This window comes from Peromyscus leucopus, chromosome 14, assembly GCF_004664715.2.
Source record: "Peromyscus leucopus breed LL Stock chromosome 14, UCI_PerLeu_2.1, whole genome shotgun sequence".
Taxonomy (NCBI): domain Eukaryota; kingdom Metazoa; phylum Chordata; class Mammalia; order Rodentia; family Cricetidae; genus Peromyscus; species Peromyscus leucopus.
This window is the reverse complement of record NC_051075.1, coordinates 21,752,769-21,779,680: the sequence shown is the minus strand read 5'-3', so window position 1 is coordinate 21,779,680 and position 26,912 is coordinate 21,752,769. Positions and strand designations below refer to the sequence as shown.

At 41.4% G+C, this 26,912-nt stretch overlaps 1 protein-coding gene across 1 annotated transcript in view; it reads right to left on the bottom strand.

Annotated features, from left to right (window-relative positions):
• Positions 1–26,393, bottom strand: part of Akap6 (A-kinase anchoring protein 6) — a 436,041-nt gene extending 409,648 nt beyond the window's left edge. Inside the window, exon 1 of the mRNA XM_028869697.2 lies at positions 26,180–26,393. The gene's annotated coding sequence lies outside the window, so the exon portion shown is untranslated. The remainder of the gene's footprint in view (positions 1–26,179) is intronic.
• Positions 26,394–26,912: the final 519 nt, after the last annotated feature.

Sequence of the window (26,912 nt, the reverse complement as noted above, 5' to 3'; positions counted from 1 at the left end):
CTTATTCATCCTTCTAATGAGCATGAATCATATCACACTGACTAAAGACAATCTTACTGGATATTTTCAGCAGTGCTAAAGATGAACATCAAGTCTCATGCCCAAAACATTCCAAAGAGAAGATATAAAACACTTAACCTGGATGCTGGGGTACTCGCTTGTCTGCAAGCAGAGGAGCAGACCAGAGCATCCCTGAAGGGCTCTCGTTTCCTCTCACAGCATTACTGTGCTTCTGTAGTCAATCAATGGACTAGGTGATGTTGGATCTATTAATCAATCATTCTATTCGCTTTCCCAACAGCCTGTAAGTTAGACAAGTCATTCTCATTTCAGTGCCAAAGAAAAGCAACTCATGGAAAAGGCTTGCCCAGGCTCCTCCACTAAGCCAGCCCAAGAGCATCTACTGACATGATCAGCCTGCACAGAAGAGGACACCAGTCTTCTTCAGGTGTGGAAGCAAGAAACACTCCACTTCCCCTCTGTGAACGTATAATAAATGCATGTACGGGAACAAATGGTTTCTCCTGTAGCACAAGAGAAGTCTGTCTCCCCTGAGATTAAGCCTTTAGAGTGTAAAGCAACTTCACCCCAAACCAGCAAGAACCTGATCCTTCTCACAGCTGAAGCTGGAAATCCACCCTGTAGGCAGGGACAGTGACCCCGGAGACAAGGAAGAAGATTCTAATTAGTTTCTCACGTTGAAAGTTGCTCTGAAGAATCTAAAATAGCATAGATGACCTCCCTTGAATGGCCCAGTGGTTCTCTAGTTATGGTGTTTGAACTAGTTGCCAACTTGGCTGGTTTATCTTCTCTGCGGTGCTGGCCACACTGACCTCCTGGCCGAAGTTTGCCACCTCCTCCTACTTCCCCTCATCCTCCGCCATTTATAGCTGAGCTTAACCTGGATTCTCTCATCCCACCAGCTTCCTCCCCTACAGATCAGAGCTGACACTGTGTTCTTGGCCTGTAATTATCTTCCCCAGCTTCTCAAATCATACAGTTAATAGACAAAGGGGAAATGATTTGAACAATGTAATAAATGAACATAGTATTAGATGTTAATCAAAAACATAAAATAAGTATGTATGAGTTTATTAGTGAATCATATAGAAGAAGGAATGAATATTCCTTACATGAAAATGCAATTAATAAAGGTAGATGAATAGGGGAAATTAAAAATCACTATTATAGTATTATGGTGATAATTGTTTCAAGATAATGAAAACTGTGATCAATGGATAAAAGTTTTAAGACAAATAACATGGGTGCATAGCCCCCTCAAAAATCCTCCCTCTAGATTTACCAATTAACTTGTGGTATTTTAACACATGCCCATTCTAGGGGGTGTACCACTGTAGCAGAGCCCTTGACTAGCATGTGCCAGGCCACAGTGTCCTCTCTATACTGTAGTAAAAATTCAATTTATAAGTGCCAAACATCCTTTGATAGATCTCCCTCCAGGAGATGAGCTCAACTTCCCTCCTTTTGAAAGCCCGACTAAACTGAATGACTTACTTCTAAGGAATGATCATGAAAGAGAGAAAATAGTAACTTTGCTGGCAAACACCAAGGGAGCCATGTGTTCAAAGTTAAATCACCAGTAACTAGCTGTATGGACATTATGAACCTTCTACTATGATGCAATGAGAAATACACTTCTGTGATGTTCTTCCCAAATCAATAACCTCTGTCAGTTCTGGAGCAAATACCAGACAGACTCAAATTCAGAGACACACATCTTGCCACTAGTCTGTAAAAGTATTAGCATCATAAAAGACTATGAAATATAGAGAAATCATCACAAACTAGAAGACAGTGAGGTCATATGAAAACTGAATTCAATACAGGGATCTAGGTTGTAAATCGGAACAGAAAAGAGACACTAATGGAAACTCTGGAAAAAGCTGAAAAGTCTATAAATAATAGTAATGTGTCAATATACTGTGGTTATGCTAAATTTTTTAATTAAAATTTTTCTTTATTCTTGAGTGTTTCATACATGTATGCAATGAAATATGATCATGAACATATCTACCCACCCCCATTTCCCTCTCCAACTCCCCCTGTATGCCCTCAAAAATGTCCTTTACCAACTTCATGTCCTTTTGGGGAGGACATAAACCATTATATCAAATTAGTGCTGCCCACATGTGCATGGGTGTGGGACCATCCACTGGGGCACAGGAAACCTACCAGCGGGCACACCTGCAAAAAGACCGTCTCCTTCCCCAAGAGCTATGGGTTGCCAATAGCTCTTCAATGACGGGTAGGATTGGAGACCAGCATCCCCATCTATGCTAGAACCTTGACTGGCTTGACCTTGGGTAGATATTGTGCATGTGCTGGTTATGCTGGACTCTCACAGGAGAGGAACCTGGATGAAGGAGACAGAGAGAAGATAGATAGATAGATAGATAGATAGATAGATAGATAGATAGATAGATAGATAGATAATAGATAGATAGATAGATAGATAGATGATAGATGGATAGATAGACAGATAGATATAGACAGATAGATGATTATAGATAGATAGATAGATAGATAGATAGATAGATAGATAGATAGATAGACATAAAGATGGATAGATGTGAATATATTCTGTATTATCTTTGCAACTCTTCTGTAAATAAATATATTTTAAAATAAAATGCTTTTAACATCCATCTCTTCTTTTTCCATTTCTTTGATGCATCCTATATTTTGTATATTGAAAATGATCATGTTTCCTTGAAAAATCAGAGACTTTTTCATTTCTAAAGACTGCCTTCTTAGAGAAGTCTCTGCTCAGGAAAGGAAATAGTGTTGTATTTATCTCCCTAAACTCCACTGAGGCATTCAGTTCAGCCTACTTTATTTTGTTTGTATTTGGTACATGTCTCTCTTTTTGGCAGCTCTACAAAGACAAAAGTCCTTTAAACCCCACCCACATTTAGAATCCAATGTTCACCAGCTGAGTTATTATTACAAAGGAAGCCTCCATCCATCCAAGGCTAGTCCCTGAGCCAACCCTAGTTTTGAGTCCAGCCTGCCAGCTGTTGTTTCTCCAGATCTCCTCTGCACCTGGGACCTCAGCAGGTATCTGCCCTGATAGAAACTTACAGCAGAGCTCTGAGGCCAATCAGCCCCAGGATGATTTATATAGATCTTTACCAATCCTGGTAACCATTGAAAATACAGCCTGCATGATCACCGACTTACTCAGTGGGAGTCTCTGGCTGTCCAGGCATCTTCCACCTGCCCTACATCCCCCAGTTTTCCTCCCTTCCTGCTCTTCCCTAGGGAATCCTACACGCTGACTTGCTCCTAAGTAAACAAGTTCACCTACCACCAGAATTTGCTCCCTTGACCTCCCAGCTTTATGAAATCTGGGCTTTCCTCTAACCTTGAAATTTACTCCAGAACACGCCTGGAGGAAACTGCTCTTGTCTCTCTGTATTCCTAGACCTCACCCCACACATAGGTTGGAGATCAAACTTAGAGTGAAATATAAAGAAAACAAACTATACCCAAATTATTTTGGACCCCAAACTTCATCCTTGATAAGAAAACAAAGTTTCCGTTTTAACCAGGAGGCAAAGGTTCCTGCCATCCTATGCTGAACATCAATCCCAGGAAGCGCGCGTGCATACACACACACACACACACACACACACAGGGATTCTGAATTCTAGATCAGGGAAGTATAAGATATGGCAAGGATCAAATCCTGGCTGTTTGATGTACTTCTAAACTTGGTACTTGGAAATCTGTTCCAGAGTTGCAGAATGGGGCATGGAGAGCTTCTGTAGGATAGCCTCCCGTGGAAACATACCTACTGCATTGATGCTTTGGAGCTCTGGAGGCTACAGTGCTCTTAGGTGCCTGGTGTCGACGCTGTAGGGAGCACTTGTCCAAGATGTGGGTCACCTGGATGTGCTGAAAGTCACCTCCTCCAAGCCTTTACTAAAGCACGGCTGGTACTTTTGTTTAATCTGAAAACCTTTACCACCTTTCAAAAAATAACTAATCGGTCACAAAACCATATATCCATGAGAGATGCAAGTAGTGTCCTTGGCTAGGCTGGCCGGCTGTGCATTATACAAAACCACCTCTAAGGTAGCATAGGTTTGCATGGTTATCAGTAAAGTTTCCCAGAAGATGGCAGGAACACGCATCATTCCGACAGATCAGTCTGCTAGGACAGTTCCTAGACAGGGTGGTGAGGCATTTTGAGGAAGGAATGTCTTTTCTTAATTTCTATGACAGTATCATATGAACCAGTAGCAGCCATGTCTAATTATCCATTGTAGGGTGATTTCCCATTCACTAGTCGGTGATTTTGTTTTTTAAAAAAATGTTATTGAGCCAAAGTCTTGTTTTATAGCCCAGGCTAGACTCAAACTCGTAATCTTCCTGTCGAGTGCTGGAATCACAAACGTGTATCACCAAGCCTGATCTTCTAATCTCTGAATTCATGCGTATCACTCCACAGTAAGAACCCACAAATATTCTTAAACTTTTGACTATTTCCCTTAGAGTTTCTACAAATATAACCTCAATTCAAATAAACATTTATCAACTTGGAAAACTAGCAATAATACACAAAGGCAATAATCTATCTAAAACAGTACATTAAAGTGTCACAGTTTATTCACACCAGTTTTAAAGTGTGTATGGTTTCTCTCTTCCTGCACTACAGCAGCTCCGTGACCTGGTTTCTTCAGTAGAAAAGTCCAATCACATTACACAGCAATGCTAAAATGTTGCCCTCAATTTATAATGGAAGAGATTAATTTGCTCTCAGCCTCTAAAATGGATTAATTTGCATTAATTGCCTATTAGTAATTTCTCAGTAATATTAAATATGTCAACAAATATTTCTTGGAAATAATGACTATATAAATAGTCCCTACCATTTAGGAGTTAAGACATACATAAATGAATAAAATGCAACATTTTCCCATCAAGAACTTAACACTTTGGTGAGAAACGAAAAATATACAAATATATAATGGTAATTCAGTGTAACACGGTCCTCATTAGAAGCATGTTAGGTTCAACCATAATAGGAGGGAGGGAGGGAGAAGAGGAAGGAAGTGAGTCAATGACTATATGTGAAGCATCGAAAGCCTTTCTAGGAGGAAGCACCTTGGTCCAGTCTTGAGAGATGAATAAGAATTAGTAGGTGGACAGAGCTAGGGTATAAGAAGCCTGTGTGGAGATTCAGGCTTTCAAAGATCAAAAGACATGCAGGAAGTACACATGTGTATAGACTGTCAACGCGAGTTGTATCAGCAAAGGGTACAGAGAATGGAGGATTCGGAAAAGGAGGTAGTAGGAGATAGAGGCCATGCTGTTGCCTATAGATGGGCTTTTCATAACATGTCAACCTGCAGGCAAGAGGGTGATCACTGGATGACTCAGAAAAGTTCTGCCCAGAGTCAGAGCAGAACGGCTTTTCAGAGTGATCATTCCAAGAGTTTTGTGAAAAGTGTATAGAAGAGGCCCACACTAGGAGTTAGCCATGGGACAGACAGGCGATGAGAAAGCCCTAAAAGAAAGAAGTGTAGGGTAACTGCCTGAAGACATTCAGGGGATGATCTCTGGCATCCAGGCTGAGGACAAAGCTGAGTCCTGGGGATGTGGATGGCAATATTAAGCGCTGGCATCGAGGACAGCCCCATGCCGTGGAGTTCTTGGACTCCTGATGGCATCGCCAATAGAATTCAGAAGGTCACAGAACTTAAATGTGAGAAAAATTACAACCTCGTATTCACTAACTGAAATGTTCTCCAATAATTTCAATTATAAATACAGAAAACACACCCCCAGAAGTATTAGCAATGCCTGTGATCACCAGAATAAATCACATCACAGTTCTTAAGCGTATTCTGAGAGCACATTTATCCTAATTACTGCTTACAATTATAGTAGTTATTAGACCTATCAAAGGATCCTGTTATTTAGTGTATTAATTTAAGAAAGAGAGATGGGGAGGAAAGAAGAGAAGGAAGGAAGGAAGGAAGGAAGGAAGGAAGGAAGGAAGGAAGGAAGGAAGGAAGGAAGGAAACACCAAGGCGTGGTGCTAACACCATAAACCCACACTTGTGGGCGGAGGTAGAAAGGAAGAATATTTGGGGCCAGGCTGGCTTACATAGCAAGATCCTGTCTCAAAACCAAACAAACAAATAACAGTAACAAAAATAAAATCAGCAAATCATATTTTAGCCAGTCATCATGACTCAAAACAAACCTGTAATCCCAGCTCCTATGAGCCTAGCCTGGGCTCCATTATGAGTTTCAGGTCATTCTGTACCAAGATTCTGTCTAAAAATTATAGCACAAAACTAACAACAATCAAAGCATTCGCCACTGTATCACAGTTTTCAGAACTATTTTTACAGCTACATCAGTATCATTCTATGTATTTTGTTAGATGTCTTTAAAAACATTATCCAGAAAAGAGACTGATGACTTCCCCTTCCCTCCAGAGGGTCTGTGCACAATTCAAAAAGCCCAGGTTAGTATGAGAACAAAAGCATCAGAACACTTGGGACTCAGAGAAAGCAGGTAAAGAGAGCCAGGACAGTGCCACAGCAGGATTGGCGAGAGCAGAGGTTTGTGAGGACAGACCCACAGAGTTGGAAAATAATTACACAGAGACTGGACTTTCCTCAACTTACCAGTTATGATGTAGATCAGCCAACAGTTCTCTGTGCTCAACAGAGCTAACAGACACGAAAACACAGGCTGAAGGAGTATGAAGTAGCCCAGACTCCGAGGAAAGAATGGAAGCAGTCCATAGAAAAGAGGAGAAAAGAACTGTCAAGGGTGGGGACGAGCAGGTAGCAGGAAGTCGCTGCCCCTCACTGTCATTCCCCAGACTTTCTGGCTCGACCTGACTTTAGGCTCGCGTCCATTGCAGTTTTCCTGAACCGAGCTGACAGGTGCATGAAGACCCACAAATGAGGAAGGCCATTCCCTAAGATACAGAGGGCCACCAGGATGCTAAGTGGGTAAAATCAAATGCCCAGTCTCTCCGGTGACTTCAGTGAGGGCAGTCTCCATGCACCCGGATCCAGATCACGCCTGTGTAGGAGACGGCTTAGCAGACAGCAGAGTGTCCTACTCTGCCAGAAAGCATGCTGTTAGAAAAGAGACCTGGGAAGATGTTCGAAAGGCAGAATCAGGGGCAGGCTTTGGTTGTTTCTAACTTAGAAGAAATCTGGGTGTGTTTCTATTTTATTTTATTTATTTATTTATTTTATTATTTTTGTTTTTGGTTTTTTGTTGTTTTTCGAGACGGGGTTTCTCTGTGTAGCTTTGCGCCTTTCCTGGAACTCACTTGGTAGCCCAGGCTGGCCTCGAACTCACACAGATCCTCCTGGCTCTGCCTCCCTAGTGCTGGGATTAAAGGCGTGCGCCACCACCGCCCGGCTTTTTATTTTTTTATTTTTATTTTTATTTTTATTTTATTTTTATTTTTATTTGGTTCTGGGTGTGTTTCTAGAGGAAGGAATCAAAGCAAGAAGAAAAGCCAGGATGCAGATGAGCCTTGGGGTTACAGGCTCCATCTGAGCAGAAATAAGTTACTATTACGACTTCCCATGCCAGGCATTCACCGCACCAGACATCACTCTAAACACCCACATTACCTCTTAGTACTGGAGCATTAAAACAACGATCTCCATTTCCCACACAGGGGAAGTAAAAACCAGCACATTTTAAGCAAATTGTCTAAGGACACAAAACAAGAGTAGAAGAACGCGGTTTGACAATATTTTACCTCTTTGTCTAAGGCCCAGCACCAAAGAGAAGTGTTCCAAATTGTTGGTACAACAAGATGAGATGAGGTATGAGCTATGGAATAGGTCTTCATCACTTAGCTTCATTTTTTTTTCCCCCTATAGGAAATGGCCAGTCATTGGTTGAAAAACAGGAATTGAGAAAGGCAGAGCTCTGGCCCTAAAAGTCCTTCAGGTTTATACAGGAACCCATGTCCACAGCTGAATAACTCTTTTTTTTAAAAAAATTATATATTCTTATAAATTGAATATTCTTCAGAATATCATACACGCATACAATGAAATATGATCATACATAACCCCCCCATGAAACTCTTTGCAGCTGCTACAACAGGGCCATGGAGAAGGGGGAGGAAAGGTGAAGGAATTGGAGGACAGAATGCTGACCAGTATAAATGAGCCAAGTTCAGGTCCCAGCTGTGTTATGAAGATGAATGGCAACAAAGAAAACCAGCCAATGTGATGGCTCACCCCTGTAGTCCCAGCTCTCTGGAGGATGAGACCGGGGAATTACCAGGTGTTCAAGGCCAGGCTGTGCTACACAGTAAGTTTGAGACCTAAGCTACAAAGTGAGACTGTGTCCCAAAACATCAGAGAAGAAAAAAAGTAAACAAAATCTGCAACTACTTCAATTCATGATGTCTATGGCTCTAAGCGGAGATAAACAAAGCTTACAATTCTTATCCTACCTAAACCAGAAGTAATGTTATTAAATACATTCAGTTTCCACCAGTAACCACTTAAGCTCAGACCTATCTACAAATTCAGTTGTCAGCTTTTAACAATATTTCTACTTCCGTTTTTCTAAATCATTAATACATTCCTTCTCTTTGCTTAAGATTATACTGTTACCGAACACTATTTTTAGAACACCGAAGATAATAATCTTGTATAAGGAAATAGAAATTTAGAAATTCTAAAGATTATTTTAGGCTTTTAGTCTGGAAGAAGAAATTAAAATATTCAATATCTATTTTTAAAAAGTCATCTAAAAGTCTTAAAAATAAAGGTGCAGACTTGACAGTTCCAAGCCTCCATGGAAGCAATACTCTCTCACAAACATTTGAGAAATGTAGAAAGTCATCACTGTCTGTCTGGAAGTCAAGTCTGGGATACACTGTTTAGTAGACAAGAGGTAAATCCTAGGACAGAACAATAGTAAAGATTTATTTCGTTCATGTACCTTCCATCTGTGGGTCTGTACATCATAGGAACTGTCTTCTGGGAGAAAGCATGCCGAATTGCTAAGCTATTTGCCCATGACACTGGAAGGCAGTGACTGCTGTTTCTACTCAGAGAAGAAAATGTTTAGTTTTAATTTTCTGTAATATTCTGCCATTTTAATCTAAGTCTATACCACTATTAATCCATTCATTTAAGAAAATTTTATTTTTAGAATATTTTTATATTTGTAGAAAAACTTTAAAGATGTTTTCCACAAAACTCCTAGCTGTGTTTCTTCCATGATTAACATAGCATGTTACCAACATACATGTGTAAAAACTACAAAGCTGATCTCTGTACAGTTCTGTTCATCAAACTCCAGACTCCAACTGAATGTACCTCGCTGCATTTTGCTCTCCTATTTCCTTGGTCTCTTGTTTCAGTAACATTAGGCTTTCCTTATTTTTTCATGACCTTGACAGACTTAAGGAATATATATCTGGTAGGATGTTCCATCTTGGTCTTTCTGATTTCTCGATCTTTCTTGTGGTTAAAATGGCATGGTGAGAAGCATGTGGTGGCCCACATCTGTAGTCCCAACACTTGAAAGGTAGAAGCAGGAGGATCAATAGTTTAAAGTCACCCTCAGCTACATAGTAAGTTTGCTGCTGACCAGAGTACATGAAAACCTATCTCAAGAAACTAAATTATAGATTTTGGGGAAATAATTTAATAAAAATGATCACATCATGCCATGGATACAGAATAGTCATGCATCACTAGTACATTAACTTCTTTGGTTAAGATCATGTTTGTACATTTCTCTGTCATAAAGTTATTATCTTCCCAATTTCTTACTCTGTTTCCTTGAAAACAAAAACTCTAAATCAAACCCACTCTCACCCCAGAGTAGGTGAATTTCTTCCTTCTGAAGATGCGTGTACTAACGAATATAAATTTGGAATTATTCTGTAGTGAAGGTTTGTCTCTACTGCTTACTTAGGTATTCAATTACTTTTTGAATATAGTGCACACTTGTGTGTATCATTTTATTCTTAAGTTATAACTCAATACTATATTTTTATTAAATTTGGGCAGTAGAAAGCAATTAGTTAGACTTCTTTTAGTTTACCTCCCCCGCCCCCCCGCCCCCCCCCCCCCCCCCCCCCCCCCCCCCGCCACTTGAAATGTCCATCCTTCTACTTTGTTTTGTTTTGTTTCTGGATGTTTCCTTTTTCAAATTATAAAATGGTTATGTTTAACTTGAATTTTTCTTTATACTGGCTCTATAATCAGCCATTTCTCCAAAATGCCTTTTATCTTTTCATTGAAGAGCTGTATAAAAAAATCCACAATCTAGGTAGTATATTACTTCAACTAGCTTTTAACATATGTGTTGAGGATTTAAGGGACTGTGTATGTGGCACCTCTTAACATTGAGCTTACATAATCACTCAGCAATTAGAAGACCTTATGGTTGGTATGGCTATTGTTATACGCACTTTTAATAAATCTGTATGTTTCAAATCCTCATCCCAAATGGCCCCCCCCCCTGCTGGCCACAGCATCAAACCTTGATATGTCTGCAGGATTTCTGTATTTCTGAGGCTGAAGACCACATAAACCTAAGAAATGGAAATCCCTCCATCCCTAGCTCAGGGGCCTGCAGTCACCAGCCAGAAGATACTTTACATTTTCCCCAAGCTACAAAATCTAAAGACTTCTGTGAGAAAATTCTTCTCTGATTTTACAATTTTTAAGTCAAAATGAAACATTTTTGAAGAGCACTAAAAAAAAAAAATAAAACAAAACAAAAACCAAGCACTCGTACATTCACATAAATTCACAACAAATTCAAATTCACATAAGGTCCAGACGGTGCAGCTTTGAATTTCTGCCCAAAATAGTTGTTGCTTTAAAACAGTGAAAGTCATCTTTGGGGAAGATGGGTACTGTCCTTCAGATACATAAAAACACAATCAAATCAGTCCTATTTTGTGAAACACGATGTGACTGTTCTTACAGGGCAATGGACCACAAATAGACAACCCCTTTCATGAGTGAAAATAGAAAGGAAGAGTCCTGTGAGGGTAACTTGAAAGGTCTTTCTACCTCAAACATCCTGGTTGTGAGCGTGGCTGCCAGGAATCTTCTAGAACAAGATCAGGTAAGAATCCTGGAGGATCTGTGAGAAGGATGTTGGGACCAATGTATAGGCCTCAGGAAATGAGAATGGGACTGAGTAAAGGACAGGGAGGTACTTACAGCTTTCAAAGAATTATCTGAACTTTGTCATGTTCTTGGGTGAAGGACACTGAAAAAATCCTAGTCTATGTTGGGGAGTCTTGGGACCAGATGGCTTCACATGAATGTTTTACAGCTCCTGAAAAATGTATCCCAATTTTCCTCCAAGAAAGAATTATAAGAACCTATAAGCAAAGCCACCTTTGAGGAATTTTAAGAGAGACCTCAGAATTCTGGTAGAAATTGTCCATCTTCTGGGAGAGAGGTGCAGAAGAGACCACGTCAACAGAAGGCACAGAATCAAGGCCTTAGAATAAAATTACAGGTCTTTATTTATTTTCTTGGGGATGTGCCTTGTGTGTGCTCCAGCACACATGTGTGGAAGTTAGGGGACAACCTGTGAGAGTTCGCTTTCTCCTCCCAGATAGGTTCTAGGGATCAAATTTAGGTCAATCTGATGGCTTGGCAGTAAGTCCTTTCCCTACTAAGCCATCTCATCAGCCCAGGTTCCTTGACTTTTAACGTTCAAGCATTAATATTAACTAAACTTAGAATTCATTATAATGACAATAATGGGTAGAGTGAGTTCCAAGAGGTCTTCCCTAGAAGTAGATGTGTGGCCAAATGTGTTAGTATTATGAGGATGAGAGTCATTTGGACCTATGTTGAGTTTTTATCCATCTTGTAAACCTCAGTGTCTCTCATCTGGTAAGAGGTGGGTAAGAAACTTAACCTGGTTTGATAAGATCTATAATTTACTTTAAGATAATTTGACATCGTGTGATATGCCAATTAAAAAGTTTTACTCCAAGGCAAACAATCTAATAGAATAGTTTTCATTTGTTGAAATTAGATGTATCTGTGCAGGTTAGCTAAAACAGTTTAAAAATGCAGGGTTGGGGGTTTAGCTCAGTGGTAGAGCACTTGCCTAGCAAGTGCAAGGCCCTGGGTTCGGTCCTCAGCTCCGACAAAAAAAAAATGCTCATGAGAATAAACAATAAGAGTTCTCTGAAGTCTTCACTGATGGCACCTTTTAGTGATGTCTTTGTCTCTGTGTCTCTGAACATTGTTTTAGAAGTTCTGATGGTATGATGTAGACTAAAGGATGCAAACCCCTACCACCAGGAAATCTGTGGACATACAATTGGAACCCCTAAAAGAAACTGAACAGGTACGGTGGCTAATGCCTCTATTCACAACAGTTGGGAGCTAGAGCAGCAGAACTGCTATGAGTTCAAGGCTATAGATACCCTGTAGTTAGGAAAAGAAAAGAACCAGGAGAGCTCATCAAGCCTACGGAACAGGTGGTATAGAATATGTGATGTCTGCTTTGCTAATGAATGCCAGTCTACTAAATAAATATCTCTGCGGATGACAGGCTGTAATCTCAGGCTCTCACTCATTAAGTATAATTGGTATAAAGGCTCTGGAAAAATAACTACCACCACCTCAAATTTGGGAAGTGACCATGGTTTCCAAAAGTAACCTGAAAACTGTGCTATCAAATTGGCTTAAAGAAATTCTCAACCCCAATTCTTCATAACCCATGGGTTCCTATGAAGTTAAATGAACAGTTTCCCAGGCAATTTTGTGCCCTGAATATGTACGCATGACCTCTGTGTCTGTTAAATGTTTGCTATCATGTCTAAAACTGCAAGGCTAATCATACTTAAGCACACAATATACTATAGGTATTGGCCTGTGTCAAAGAATAAATGCATACTTTTAAAGGTGGGATTTCCCTTGACAATATTATGAGCTTTAACTTTGATTTTTGTTATTCACTAGGCTCCAATTTTTCTATGGAAACATTTCCTAAAACTAGAAACAAAATATAAGGAATACAAGATATGTATTTGTATTTTAAATAATCTTTTTAAATAGCAATGGCATGAAAAGCCTTTCCATATCCTCTTCAAGCCTCATCTCAAACACTCTGTACACTCACTCTCCTTATATACTTTTATAATCTGTGACGTAACACAGTGGACACTTGTACTTAATAATATTCTACATCCAACCAAATGGAACTCAGAATCATTCCTCAAAGCTTAGGTCAAATATGACTACCCCATTAGACCCCAGACCCCAATAACTACACATCCATGTACTTCACCGTAACACTTTATATGTAATAGAATTAATTAAATGGGTTTATAATCTTTCTGACTGTCCTGTTACTGTTTTGCTATGTGTATTGTCCACAGTCACGGTCACTAGGCAGATGTTCAATGAATGCGTGCTGAAATTCAACGGCTGTTCTATGCAGGAACTACCCAGAAGCTCTTGGCCTTATCATTCTCCACACATCCAGATAGCTCCTGGAACACGATACCCTGGATGATGACAATAGTGTGCAGGTGGATCATGGGACATTCCCTTAGGAAAGCAGGCATGAAGACGGCTGTTAGAACAGCCTTCAGGCTCCATGAGCAGCAGCAAAGACCCAGGACACAAGAGAGCTAGTCAAATGGCACCTGAGTTCCACGCAGGGCCACCTGTGAGTACCGTTGTGACAGAATCCTTGCGGAACTCGAGAACAGGCAGGGTTTTTGTCAACAGTACTCCCAGATGTGTGTTTACAAGCTTGGCGTGAATAAGTAGTAACATACAATAAAAGAATTACTGCTTTATAAATTCACAAGTTATGAGGACAGAGTTTGAGAAATGAGCAAAGGCTTTTAAAGGGACCTGTGGCTTATGGGGTACGATGCCAGGCTCCATTCATAAGCAGAACCCCTGTTTGTCTCCCCAGTTCTTCACTGTGTTGATTGTGTGATGCGTTTCCTGCCTGCTTGACAGAAAGAGTTGATGCTGGTACGATAGCCTGACCACTGATGACCCACGGGTCTGGAACTGAAACAGAAATTGTTCTAAAATGAGGACAAGGCAGCGCAGGCTATAAATAGTTCTGTCTGTACTGATCACTGCTGAGTATTTCCTGTACTCGCCTCCCGATCCCACACTATGCTAGGTATTTCATAAACATTGTATCCAAGCTCCACAGTGTTTGACAAAGCAGCTACTATAAAGAAAAGCAGGCCCTAAGAAGGCTGGCTAGGCAGCTAGCAGGTGGGTGACCTAACCTCTAAATTCAGAAACCTAAGCTCACCAGCAGCCCGTCCACGTTCTTTAACAGAGCCTGCCTTCTGGATCCTTAGAGAGGCATAAAAGTCGCTACTTTGCTCTGTTTTGAACAGTGCTGAGGACAGTGGCCTGTTCCCCCTTTGAGTCAGGGTATAGTAACCACACACTAACTTTAGGGACACTTTGACCAGATAGATTTTCAGTTCAAAATTGAAAATGTAACAAATCATTGCGGCTAAGATCTCCTGTTTAGCACAGCCCCATCCAATGCTCATCATCTGCATTTTCTCCCTCTTCTGCACCACAGTGCACTAGCTACACCTGATCCTCAAGTTGTTCTGGATACATACTGTATCCAGGCAAGCTAGGCAAGGTTCAGAAGCATCTAGAAAGATCCTGGAGACAGGAGAGACTACAGTGAGATACCACCTAATTGTATCCAGTCTGTGGTTTAGACAAAGGAAAGCCAAGAGATGAGCAAGCCCAACCTAGTTCACTATACATTTTTTAAAAAATGTATTATCATAAGTTCAACCTCCTCGAACCTTCAACAGTGGTCAGGTGAGGGTGGCGAAGGGACTTAGTGCTGGAAATGACTCCTAATGTCTTCCAGGAGAGACAGGAACTAGGGACAATGTTTTCTTCCACATAGAAAATTCAAAATGAGTATGTGTAGAATGGGAATGACATTGAGGTGTGCAGAATAGTCATGTCAAAAAAACTCAGAAAACTGGAGAAGTATAAATTTGACCCCAGGAAAAACTATCAGAGGCTAGAAATCTAAATTCATGAGTAAACATTTAACCTCACTAAGATATCTTAGCAGTTTTTATAGAACAAAACTTGAAAACTACTTGTTATAGATACACAAACTTCCTGGTGTTAATGGAATTTTATTATTTTAAAAAAATTAAAAAATTTAAAGGAGAAAGATGAAGTAAATTTTGAGGTGCCAGATAAATTGCAGATTCTGCTCCCCAAATAGTCACCTGAGGATGACGCAAAAGACAGCTTCTCATTCCCCACAGAACTGTCTTTAGGAACCTTGTTAGAGTGTGTTTTGTGCTAGTGGATGTGGCCCTAGCTCGTGCTAAAGGAAACACTCTTCTCAGGAACCCGCCCTTTCTTACAGCAACTTCTCCTCCAGTCTGCTGAGAGCCGCTTGCTTAAGAGTGAAGCATTTATATAACGTGGCTGAGGAGTACTCTGGTGGCTACTAGTCACAGCCACTTATCAAGCATCGACGTGTGTCAGGTGCCATTCTGTCAGCCATGAACACTACGCACATGCTTGCAAGGTAGGCTTGACCATTTCCACTTTTCAAATGAGGACGTGAAGCTGGGCAAAGTTAAGCAACTTGCTACAGTCACAATGTCCGCAGCAGAAAAACCAGAAACCCACCCCAGACCCGCCTTCACCGAGGCCCTTCACTATTGTGTATTACTTCTCTTGCTCATTAAGGACTGGTTTTCATCACTGATGTGTAAAATTAAAAAAAAAAAAAGCTAATACTTTATGATAACAAATGATTTTATTAAACCACATGAAGTTGATAAATATCTGGCCATCTGACCACAAAAATGGGAATCTCATACGGTTCAAACTAACTAAAGCAGTCACTCACATTTTATTTAGATGTCTGGGGCAGTGGTATGAATTTAAGAGACACCATAGCCAACGGGTAGAGCCAGGAAGCAAACACTTTATCCCGATCACTAACTGAACGCATATGTTGTGGCTAAAAAGCACAAAATCAATGACTCCACAAGATAGGGAAGCTATGGGTGCGACTACTGTGAGGGAGAATAATTGGTTGGTGTAAACAAAACCTTATGTGTTGACTATGGGCTGGCAACTATGAAGTACTGGGAAATTCAAGCTAACGGCACACACAATGTGAGAAAAAATGACATACAAACACCATAGCCTAAGTATTTGTTACAAAAATTATATGTTGGAACCTTAACCCCCAAAGCAACAGTATTAGCAAATGGAGCCAATTCGAAGCTCATTCAGATCCCAATGAATGGGGGTAGTGCCCGTAATTCCCCACTGTGGATACTTACTGCACCCCAAGTCTGCAGTCCTTGATCCTGGAGGCCTGGCCTCCACAGCTGTGAGGAATGAGTTTCTGTGATAAGCTACCTACTGCAGTGTTAAAACAGGGTTACTGGATTAAGGCAACACATGTAACTGTTTTCACCTACATGACAACAACAGGTACATTTAAAATATTGGAGCATGTTATTGAAAGTCAGAAGGTTAAACAATTAAAAGTCATGGAGCACCCTGGAAGTGAGATATAAAATATTAGAGGTAATAGGAAATTAAAAAAAAAAAATCATTCAAAGGAGACCAAGGTGCTGTGGGATGTTCTGTATGTTAAATGTGTTGCTCTGATTGGTTAATAAATAAAATACTGATTGGCCAGTAGCCAGGCAGCAAGTATAGGTGGGACAAGGAGAGAGGCGAATTCAAGGCTGAGGCAGAGAGACGCTGCCAGCAGCCACTAGGACAAGCAGATGTAAGGTACTAGAAGGCCACAAGTCATGTGGCAACATATAGACGAATAGGCATGGGTTAATTTAAGATATAAGAACTAGATAGCAAGAAGCCTGCCACGGCCATACAGTTTGTAAGCAATATAAGTCTCTGTGTTTACTCAGTTGGGTCTGAGCGGCTGTGGGACTGGAGGGTGAGAGAGATTTGTTCTGACGCATGGCCAGGCAGGACTGGAGAAAACTCCAGCTACACCAAGGTTCGGGGAAGTTATCCCAACAAACACCAGCACTCTGCTTCCTCATTCCTACCAGTGTCTCCCTAATGATTCTGCCATGAACACAGTAACATCCTTGGACATGGCGGCGACTGGCCATGCCACCTGCCACAGACGAGAGGAAATTCTCAGGTGGTATAATCAGCTATCTCACGGCATGAGACTGAGAAAAGTCAACTTAAAATACACTTAACGCTTACTTTTAAAAGCAAACTTAAGTTTCACTTACAATCATAAAATAAAAAGTACTTGGAGTTTTCAATTTTCCTATTCAGAGGGCTTTTCTAATGGATGCAGGATAGTCTGTCTAAAAAAAAAATGTTCTAAAATTAGTTTGCTGTTAAAATGGGTTCAATTTCAAAAAGAAAAAAAAACACCTGCTCTTAAAGAAAGCATGACATTTAAAGCATGCCTTTCGAATAAAAATCATCAGTGGATATCTACTATTAAAAGACGGTCTGCCTCTAAAAGTAAGAGACATAGCTGCATTAACTAGTTGCTTCATTTGTAAGGTTGCATGATCTGGCAAACGGCTCGCTACCGCCTTCCTGTGCTCTTCTGTTTTTACCAGAGCGACCCTATTTATTTTCCTTAGGGCATTTTTAACAGGGAAGGGCCACTGCCAACCGTGGCTTTCCACTCTCCCTACGGGTTGCACGTATCAAAAGTTCTTTCAAAATTCACCAACCAAAGCAGCAAGCATATTTTTTAGCTAAGGATTCATAAATCAAAGGAGAATAAAAGACTGTGCTCTTAAAGGAACTTGAGATTCACCCAAGGTGACAACCACTAGTCTGTCTGTCTCCTTGTCATGTGTGTGCACAGGACCTCTCTGTCTTTTTACTACGTGTGTGTACGCTCCTGCTGAGTTTATATGCACCAGGTATGTTCTCAGAGGCCCAAGGGAGCATTGGATCCCCTGGGACTGGAGCTACAGGTGGTTGTGAGCCACCGTCCATCCAGTCATCTCTCCTCCTTAATGTGTCTGTCAAATGAGCTACAGCACCCCAGCTCCCTCAGTGAACCCCGTGGAGGAGGCGTGGCTGCTGCCCAGCACTATCCCTTGCCTCTTTGTGACAAATAGGTCAAAGGACATTAACAAAACAGAGGCTAGCATGACAAGGCAAAAACCCACAGGGTGAAATTTATCTCTTCTTGAGATGATTCTTTCACTGTTTTCTTGGTCCTCGGTTTCTCACTTTATTCCCTTTTGGTTTGATTTAAAACACATATGCTTAAAAATCTAATTACTGGGGCTGAGGGTATCGCTGAGTGGTAGAATGCTCCCCCAGTACATGCGAGACCCTAAGTTTGATCCCCAGGATGGCAAAAACAAGACACAGTCTTCCTTACATTCCATGCTAGAGTAAGTTTAGACTTTTTAAAAACCTGATTATCAGTTACTTTTATTTATTGCTAAGTTCCCATCTCAGTGTATGAGTCTGATTAGCTCTCAGAATAATCACCACTGCTTTATGGTTCTTTTTATTTTTACCTGTGTTTTCTGGTTTATGTCTCTTTTCTGGAGCAGCTGCCCTTCTGAAGCAGGTGTTTATAGTATCTTAAAGCTACCACTCCAAGCCAGTGCTAAAGAAACACGCATCTCCATGGCTTGCTGTGCCTACCGTCTTCTCCCTTCCCTTATCTTTATCTTTAAATGAAAACAGCAGGAAGGGCCTTTTATTGGTCAGACTTGCCACACCTGAGTTCATTTTTTCATCTAGTCTTCTACCACATATGACCCTCCTGGTTTAGCTATTAATAGTAGATAGGCTGCCTTCAGTAGTGATTCAAGTTATTCCTAAGGGGACATTCTCCTAAGTCATGGAAACATGGACATCAGATTGAACACAGCAGGTTTGAACTATTAAAAGTGAAATGTGAACAGATGATTTCACAAGGGGCACAGCCGAGGAGCTGCAGCGTTAGGTTCCGCGCTGTGAGGACCATGGTTGTGTGGCTCTAAAGAGGGTCAGAGGTGGCACAGAGACGAGGACCTGGAGGCTGCTGACCAGACCTGCCATGTCCAGCTTAGAACTGTCCTAACACTGACAGGACTGTGGGCGGGATGAAACACCACTAAGCACCAAGGATCGGGAAACTGAGAGGACACTAGAAAAATGATGGTTTTGAGTGAACCAGTGAGTGCAGGTAATGAGTTGGTAAAAAGGCGTTTACACCAAGAAGTTAAATGCGAGAAGATGATCAGGCACCCACGGGCATGCTGGTATTACTTCATCACCATGCATGTGGCCACTTCATCTCAGGTGTCAAAACAAACAAAGTAATCAGGACTGTTTGCAAGGAGAGCCCAGACAATGCCACAGCATTGACTCTGTGACGAGCTCTCCAGGTAATATCTATGTGTGGCCTTGTGATTGTCCTTTGCTTTTGTTTTTTTTTTTTATGTTTTTCCCCTTTGGCAGATGGTGGACATTTGATGCATTTATTTGTTGTTAACTACTGATGAAATTATCTGAATTAAGCTGCTTTTCTGACTTATACAATGGTAGCCATGGTGAATATCAAGACTATTATGGTATGCAGTTCTTGGGCCTCAATCCTTGAGGAGAACTCTACCCTAAGGCTTCAAGAGACAGCAACTCCCCTTCGAAGATCCCTCATGCTTCTATTCATTCACATACTCATAAAAAAGAGAAAAGCTATCATTATTCAAGGTGCCATCACTCATACCATCATCATACCATCAACCATCATCAAGGTACCATCATCATTCAAGGTACCATCACTCAGGTACCATCATCATTCAAGGTGCAATCACTCAGATACCATAATTCAGGGTACCATCATCATCCATCATTCAAGGTACCATCATCATTCAGGTACCATCAACTCAGATACCATCATCATTCAAGGTGCCATCACTCAGGTACCATCATCATTCAAGGTGCCATCACTCAGGTACCATCATCATTCAAGGTACCATCACTCATGTACCATCATCGTTCAAGGTACCATCTCTCATGCCACTGCATGAAAACTATGCGAATCTCTAGACTCACAACTGAACACAGCCCTTTCTTGTTGTCATGATGAGTGAGAATGCTTCCCCATCCTGAGGCCCAGAGCCAATTGCCAGAGTCTCATTACCACAAATAGTAACTGGATCTGGACTGTGGGACGTTAGCAAGGCAGAACTGAGAAAGGTTCATTACATTGACTGTAATTCCCTTTTTAATTAAAAAAATATGAACTCTTCCTGCCGTAATACAACCTCAAATCATAGGTCCCTGGCCTCCTGAGGAGAGGGACTAAGATGATGGGGGAAAGGGGAAAGGAGGAGCGGTAAAAACCATACCCAGGCAGCATAAATATGTTGTGTAATTAGTTAAATGAGAGTTAAACAAAGAAGGCGATGGAAGTCATCAAGGAGGAAACAAAGGGCGAGAGAATTGATACAAGCATTGAACCAATAGGATGCTTAATTAGCTGGCTTTGCAGAGAGGATTTGATTTCTCCCCTGGAAGCCATGGTGGTGATACATAAACCTGGCCTCCCAAACATCATCAGCTATAATGGAATATGTCCCTGATTGCCTGTAAAAGCAATACCACCGATTTCACCAGGCACACTGCTCGTTTCCTATGGGGGCGGGGGTCTTTTGCTCTGAGTTGTTTTCACAACAGTGGCCTCTTAGCTTTAAAGTTCTAAAACCATGCCTGAACTGTCTCAGAGCTAGGGGTTAAGAGAGCCTCAAACCCAAAGGCCCCAGGGCTCAGGCAGCACCGAAGGTATACCAAAGGGACCATAAAGAACTGACTACGGAATTTACAGAGTCCGGTATACAATGGAAATGCAGATCCCCCTAGGCAGATATTATTAAGTTCCAAGATGCCAACAGCGAAGTATTAAGCCACATGTAGATTTGTCCAACTGCACAGGTTATGACATAAACTGCAAGCCAGGTTCAGTTCCGGCACTAGCCGGTTTGGGAACTTGCTCTGGAAGTCCGATGTGCTTTTGGTCGTTCCACGTGACTCAAGCATACAGCTGCAAGATGGCTGAAAGAATTTGGAGCATGCTTTATGGCTGGGGACCAGAGAAAAACACAGGTGGTGGCCACAAGAGAAACGATCACTTTTATATCCTCACCAAGTCTTCAAACCAAAACAAGGATTCAGATTCTAACAGATATAGATATATTTCTGGAGGAGAAAACTTATGCCTCATTAATTCAGAATATCTAACAGTCAGACCCTCTGCACCAAGTCCTATAAAAGTGATATTCCTGTGAAAAGTGTTTCTGGTTACCAGCAAATATGAGGGAGCTCTCAATCATAAATTATTTTTGTTGGTTGGTTTGCTTTGGCTTGTTTTTCTGCTTTGAAAAAAACCAAGGTGGACACATAAATGTTGCAATGGATTTAATCTGGAATATTCCCAAAGGTTCTTGTTTTAAGTACTTGGGACCCAACTGGCGTCCCTGTTTGGGGGGGTGAGCCATGAGCATGTTTTGATAATTATTCTTGCCTCTGGTTCCAATCCATCACTCAACTTTCTGCTCTGCCAAGATGTGAGGAATGGCCCCCTCAATGTACACGGTCCTGTGCCATGATATCCCTGTCGTGAGAGAGCACGGTCTCCGAATCCCCGAGGCAAAGTAAGCCTCGGCTTTGCTCAGGTATTTTGTCACAGCGACGAGAAAGTAACTAATACAAGTGTAGACCTAGAAACGTCTGTGTAAATATATGGCTTTACATAAATTAGTGTGATATTGTACTAAGCTTTCTCATTTGAATTGCTATTTGTATGGCATGCTAGTATAAACGTGTAAGGCTGGAGCCTTGCATGCACACACCTCCACCAGCCAACTACCTTCCCAGAATGCTACACCTAGAGGCCTGTTCAGGAAAAGTTGTCAATGAAAAAAAAAAAAAAAAAAAGAAAAAAAAAAAAAAAAACGAGAATTTCAGCTGTAGATCAGAAGAAGAAAGGAAGTTTTGTCAAGGTCTGAGAAATATTGCGTGCAATAAAAACAAAATGTTTCTTTATATATCTCTCCTTAATTGATCTTATACATTTCTTATTTTCTTAGGTCAGTTTTGTTATTGTCATCAAATAAGACAGAAATATACTTTCTGAATTATTGCAATTATATTTCTCAGAATAGCTTATACCAATATGACAATATTGGTCTTTTTGACACATGGCAAGGTTCTAATCCATCCCAAAAAGGAAAAACTTGCTATTATTCAACGTAGTATGTTCATCTCCATATATGAACCATGTATGCATGGACAGCTATATAGTTATAGAGGTTTCTATATTAGTACATGGAATCAAAGTAAACAGAAGCAATTTTTTTCAGTCTCTAGGTGAAAGGAATCACCCTAACAATTGTACCAGCTTATTATCATCCCCCCCTCCAGAATGCACTGTGTGTAGATGCTCCAACTGCTTCCTAACCAACCTCGAAACCCTATTCCTCGTGCACAATAAAACTTGGGCCTCCTTGGAGCAGACTAGGACAAAGGCTAACTTCTTCCCAGAACCTAGAAAAGGCTAATGCACCCAGTGGACTAATATTTCTAAGTAGTCACCCTTCCAGAATCAATATCGGCGCTGTCAGTGTGTGCATTAGCCTATACTTAAACAAAGAACGGCCCCTAGAGCCCTGTAATGATACTGGGAGTGGATGGCTAGGAACGGGCAAGATGATGCGGGGATGACTGTATTGGCTCTCCCCGAGCACGAGGCTTCCAGGATGTTACACAAGACTGTGAGTCTTGTACTAGAATCATAGCACTCAGCTTCAGCCGCTGACTCTTCCAGCCAATAAACCTTCTTTTTATTTCTTGACTCAAGAGGTGAATTCATATCAGACCTTCTAGCCTATGATAGAGGTTTGGCTTTTATTATTTGCCTGGTATTGCCAACAAAGCAAATATCTTAAGATTAGCAGAATACTACAGATCTGGCTAATAAGACGGGTACAACAAGCTTGAATCTCCAATGACTCCGGCAAGACCCACTTTTAGGAGACTCCGCTCATTCCCGTAGCCTTTTCCATGCACAGATCCAGCTAAAGCAACGTGTCCAGCAAGGGTGGTGGCAAAGGTCTGAGCATCAGTTCCGCGTTACTTACACACCTATGGTCAGGGTAGGTATTCACAGCTGACCAAGATTCACGCTCATCCTTACAGTAAACTGATCTGCGTGGAGGGAGGTTGCATTCCACCTGGAAAGCCTGATCTTCCAATCAGAATTAGGAGGGGTGGGGCATGTGTGAGAAAGTAGAAAGGACGAAAACAGTTAAGGTGTGGTAAAACTGGGGGGGCTTAGAAAGCATGCAGAGTTTCCAGCCACGATGCTCTGGCTTGAAATCCCAGCCCAGTCATTTATAAGATATGTGACTTTTGTCCAATGTCTAACCTAAGAACTGATTCTGTAAAATATGAATACCAGCGCCCAGTCTTATGAAGTGAGACTGTTAATTTCTGCCTCATAATGTCATCTGAAGAGCCAAACAAGCTAATACACAAAGCTTGGTCCAGTAAAACTGATAAATAATGAGTTGAATAAATATTAGTTATAGTTGTTATTATGATTATTATTTTTACTAGCCCCACTATGGCCTAGTTATCTGGAAAGAATTATTAAAGTCGTCATAACTTTGTAATTCAGTAACAAAATCCATAACTAATAGCAGAGAAGAGAGTAACTGCGTGTGAGACTTACAGTCTAAACTTGGCCACATAGTCAACATGGTTTTGATAATATAGAAGTCATTATGCACAACAAAATACTTGAAAAAATCTAAAAAATTTCACTGAGGCACCAATAAATCCAGCCATGGAACAGTTTCTCTCTCCCTCACTCACACACACACACACACACACACACACACACACACACACACACACACCATCCCTTGGGGATATATTAAAGAGCTACAGCAACTGAAATAGCCTTCGCTAGTAATTAAGACACAGCTAATCAGAGCGCAAGCCAGGCTGTGGCCCTCGAAGAAACAGAACACCCGGGTGACAGCTCCTGCCATCAAGGCTTTGTTCTCCTGGAGCAAAAGGCACAAAAGCATAAAGTTGAGGAACTGTAGCTGCATGCTGTGGGGGCTGGGAAGATGACAGGCTGGCCTGCCCTGGGCGGATGTTCCACCAGCAACTGTGTGTGCGGCAGCCCGCACCCGCCAGGGCCCTTCCCCACCCTCAGAGCATGACTTCACTTTTCAAACCCTGCCCTTAAGGAATCCGGCCGCTGTGACTTCCAGTAATTGTACACTTCACCCACGATGATGCAGCTGAAAGCACCGGTGGACAAAAGAGGTAAGAATTAAGCCACAAGAAAGCCTGTTAAAACACTGCCCTGAGTTATCTTATCACAACTAGCAACGTATGTCACCAAACACGTCTTTTCTCATTGCTTGTCATTGGAAGCAATACTTCAGAGGGATTCTGATGGGTGCTGGGCATGGTGTCCAGACTTGTACTTCAGCCACCAGGCACACTTTCCCTTCCCCCATCACCAGCTCGCTCCTCCCCTTCACCTTAGCGCTTCTGACTTGACTGTGTTCACACCCAGCAGTCCCAGCAGAGCTTTCTGCTCACACTCTGCGTCATTTAAAAAAAAAAAAAAAAAAAAGCAGGCAGTGAACATCCATGCTCCCAAGTGCTTGGGAGAAAGCCAGGCTGAGTTGACCTCTTCCATTCCATACAGCTGTATGCCAGTCAGGCATATACGCCTAAAAGACTGGGGACAGCATGCGTGTGGTGTGGGATAAACAAACTAATTAAAACGCAAGCTCTCCCACTCAAGCTAGTGCCTAATGGGACTGATATGCTGAACTCCACAGGAAAAAAAAAAATCAATCCAAGCTGGCTAGAGATGTTGCTGTTCCTGCTTCTTGTGATGTATCTGTTTCCGGCTCCATCAACAATCTAACCTAAACGAAAAGGAGCGCAAGGGTGCTATTCTTTCCAGTAAGTCTCTATAAATAAAAACTGTGAACGGGACCACACTGAAACACAAGACCACTCCCTGACTGTAAGCAGGCAGACTGATCAACTGAACTGACAGGGGCCTTCTTTCCCTCCCTGAGTAGCCATCGGTTGCACCAGGGAGATCCATTTCCTTTCCCAAAACAAAAGGCGATACACTGTTCCCTACTGGCCTCTTAGACTGCTTTTAGAAAATAATGCAAGTGAAGATGCTTAAAGAGGAGCTCTGGATTAAATGTAAACAAGGCATGTTTATTATTGAGTACTCAGGGTCCAGTTCCAGAATTGAGTTGATGTTATGAGTGCAGAGATTTGCATTCCTAACAAGTACTAAGGACCCTGACATTTATGCATCACACCAATTTGGGGCTAAAGTTAAGCAAGAGACGGCAGTACCACTGGGCCTCCCAGAGTCTCCCCACTGGTTATCCTTGACTCTAACTGCCGCAGAGAGATGTGTTCCTCTCCCAGTAACAAACCAGCCGGCAAACAACTCTAGCTACAGCCTCTTAACTATGGAGGACATGAATTGAAGACATTCTGTACCAATCAAAGGACATAAACAATTTATTTCATCTGGTGTCAGTCTTTATGCTTTTAATAGATTCTTTCTCGAACATGCAAAAGAATCCCTTTCACATGGTGGTTATGTCAAATGCTTATTCAGCGCTCATTCCTCACCGGGAAGAACCTGAAACCCAATGGAGGTAAATCCTGAATTCCATTCTGCAAGTCACTAAATATTTCATAAATCACAGAGGCAAATGGGACCAATTAGTCCTGTCCCATAAAAAGGAAACATATCTTTACAATGTTAAAATACCATGAACTACACATTTTAGAGCTTATGGAGGCTTTTGCAATAGAAAATTATCCCCTGCGCTTTTTTTTTTTTTTTTAAATCCAGGAGAACACTAAATATAACAGGCAGAAATGGCGTAAGAAATCTTTTCACTTTGATTCTTTCATGATGCTTACAGGCCTTTGTCTTAACACAGCAGCCTGAAAACAGAATTAGGCAAAACAACCCTCCTTTCTCCAATCCGTTTTAAACAGACAACATCCCCCCATCTCTGCCTTAGCAGCCGCCCCCGACTAGCCAACAAAACAGCCATGCAATTAAGGGCCGGGCACTTAACACTCACCATCTCCTGCTCCCGGCGTCTTCTTTTGATGTTTACAGCACATCTGTAGGATGCAATACTAGGAGATGCCTTGTTTGACCTGCTGCATGATGCTGTGACATCAGTTCAGATGATGCAGCTCATTATGGGAAAGACTGCTGTTGCTATGGCAACTGGGATGTGCTAGGAATCCTTGCTGCATTTCCAGTGGAGCCTGAGACAATACGGAAGCTCTGTAAGGAACAGACAATATGCAAAATCTAGTCCAACGGAAGAGGGTTCCTCATTGGACTAAAATCTGTTGTTTAAAAAGGGCTTTCCTAGAGGAATTTGGGGGAAAAAAATTAAAATCACCTCTTTATTTGTTGCTCCAGATCTAGAGAATAAAGATGGGAGTGGAATGTACATTCGGCACTAAGAAAATACAACTCATATTCATGCTTCCCAATCAGGTGATTTGATCATTTCTGCTCTCTGGCTAGTGACAATACCTCTTTAAAAGTTACTAAAAAAGAGTTTTAGTTCCTGTCCAGTCAAAGACCAAAAGAACAAAGCAGGGAGTTAAAAAAAAAATTTAAATGTAATGAACAGCTGACCAAGTGAGCCTGATTCTCAAGAACGTAGACAAATAATTCTCAAAACATGGGCCAATCCTCAGCCAGCTGGGCCTGCCCTGATGGTGTTCCCTGATGGACAGCAACCCACAGAACTTGCAGCTGCAGAACTCAGCTGCCACGGAACCTTCAGGGGCAGT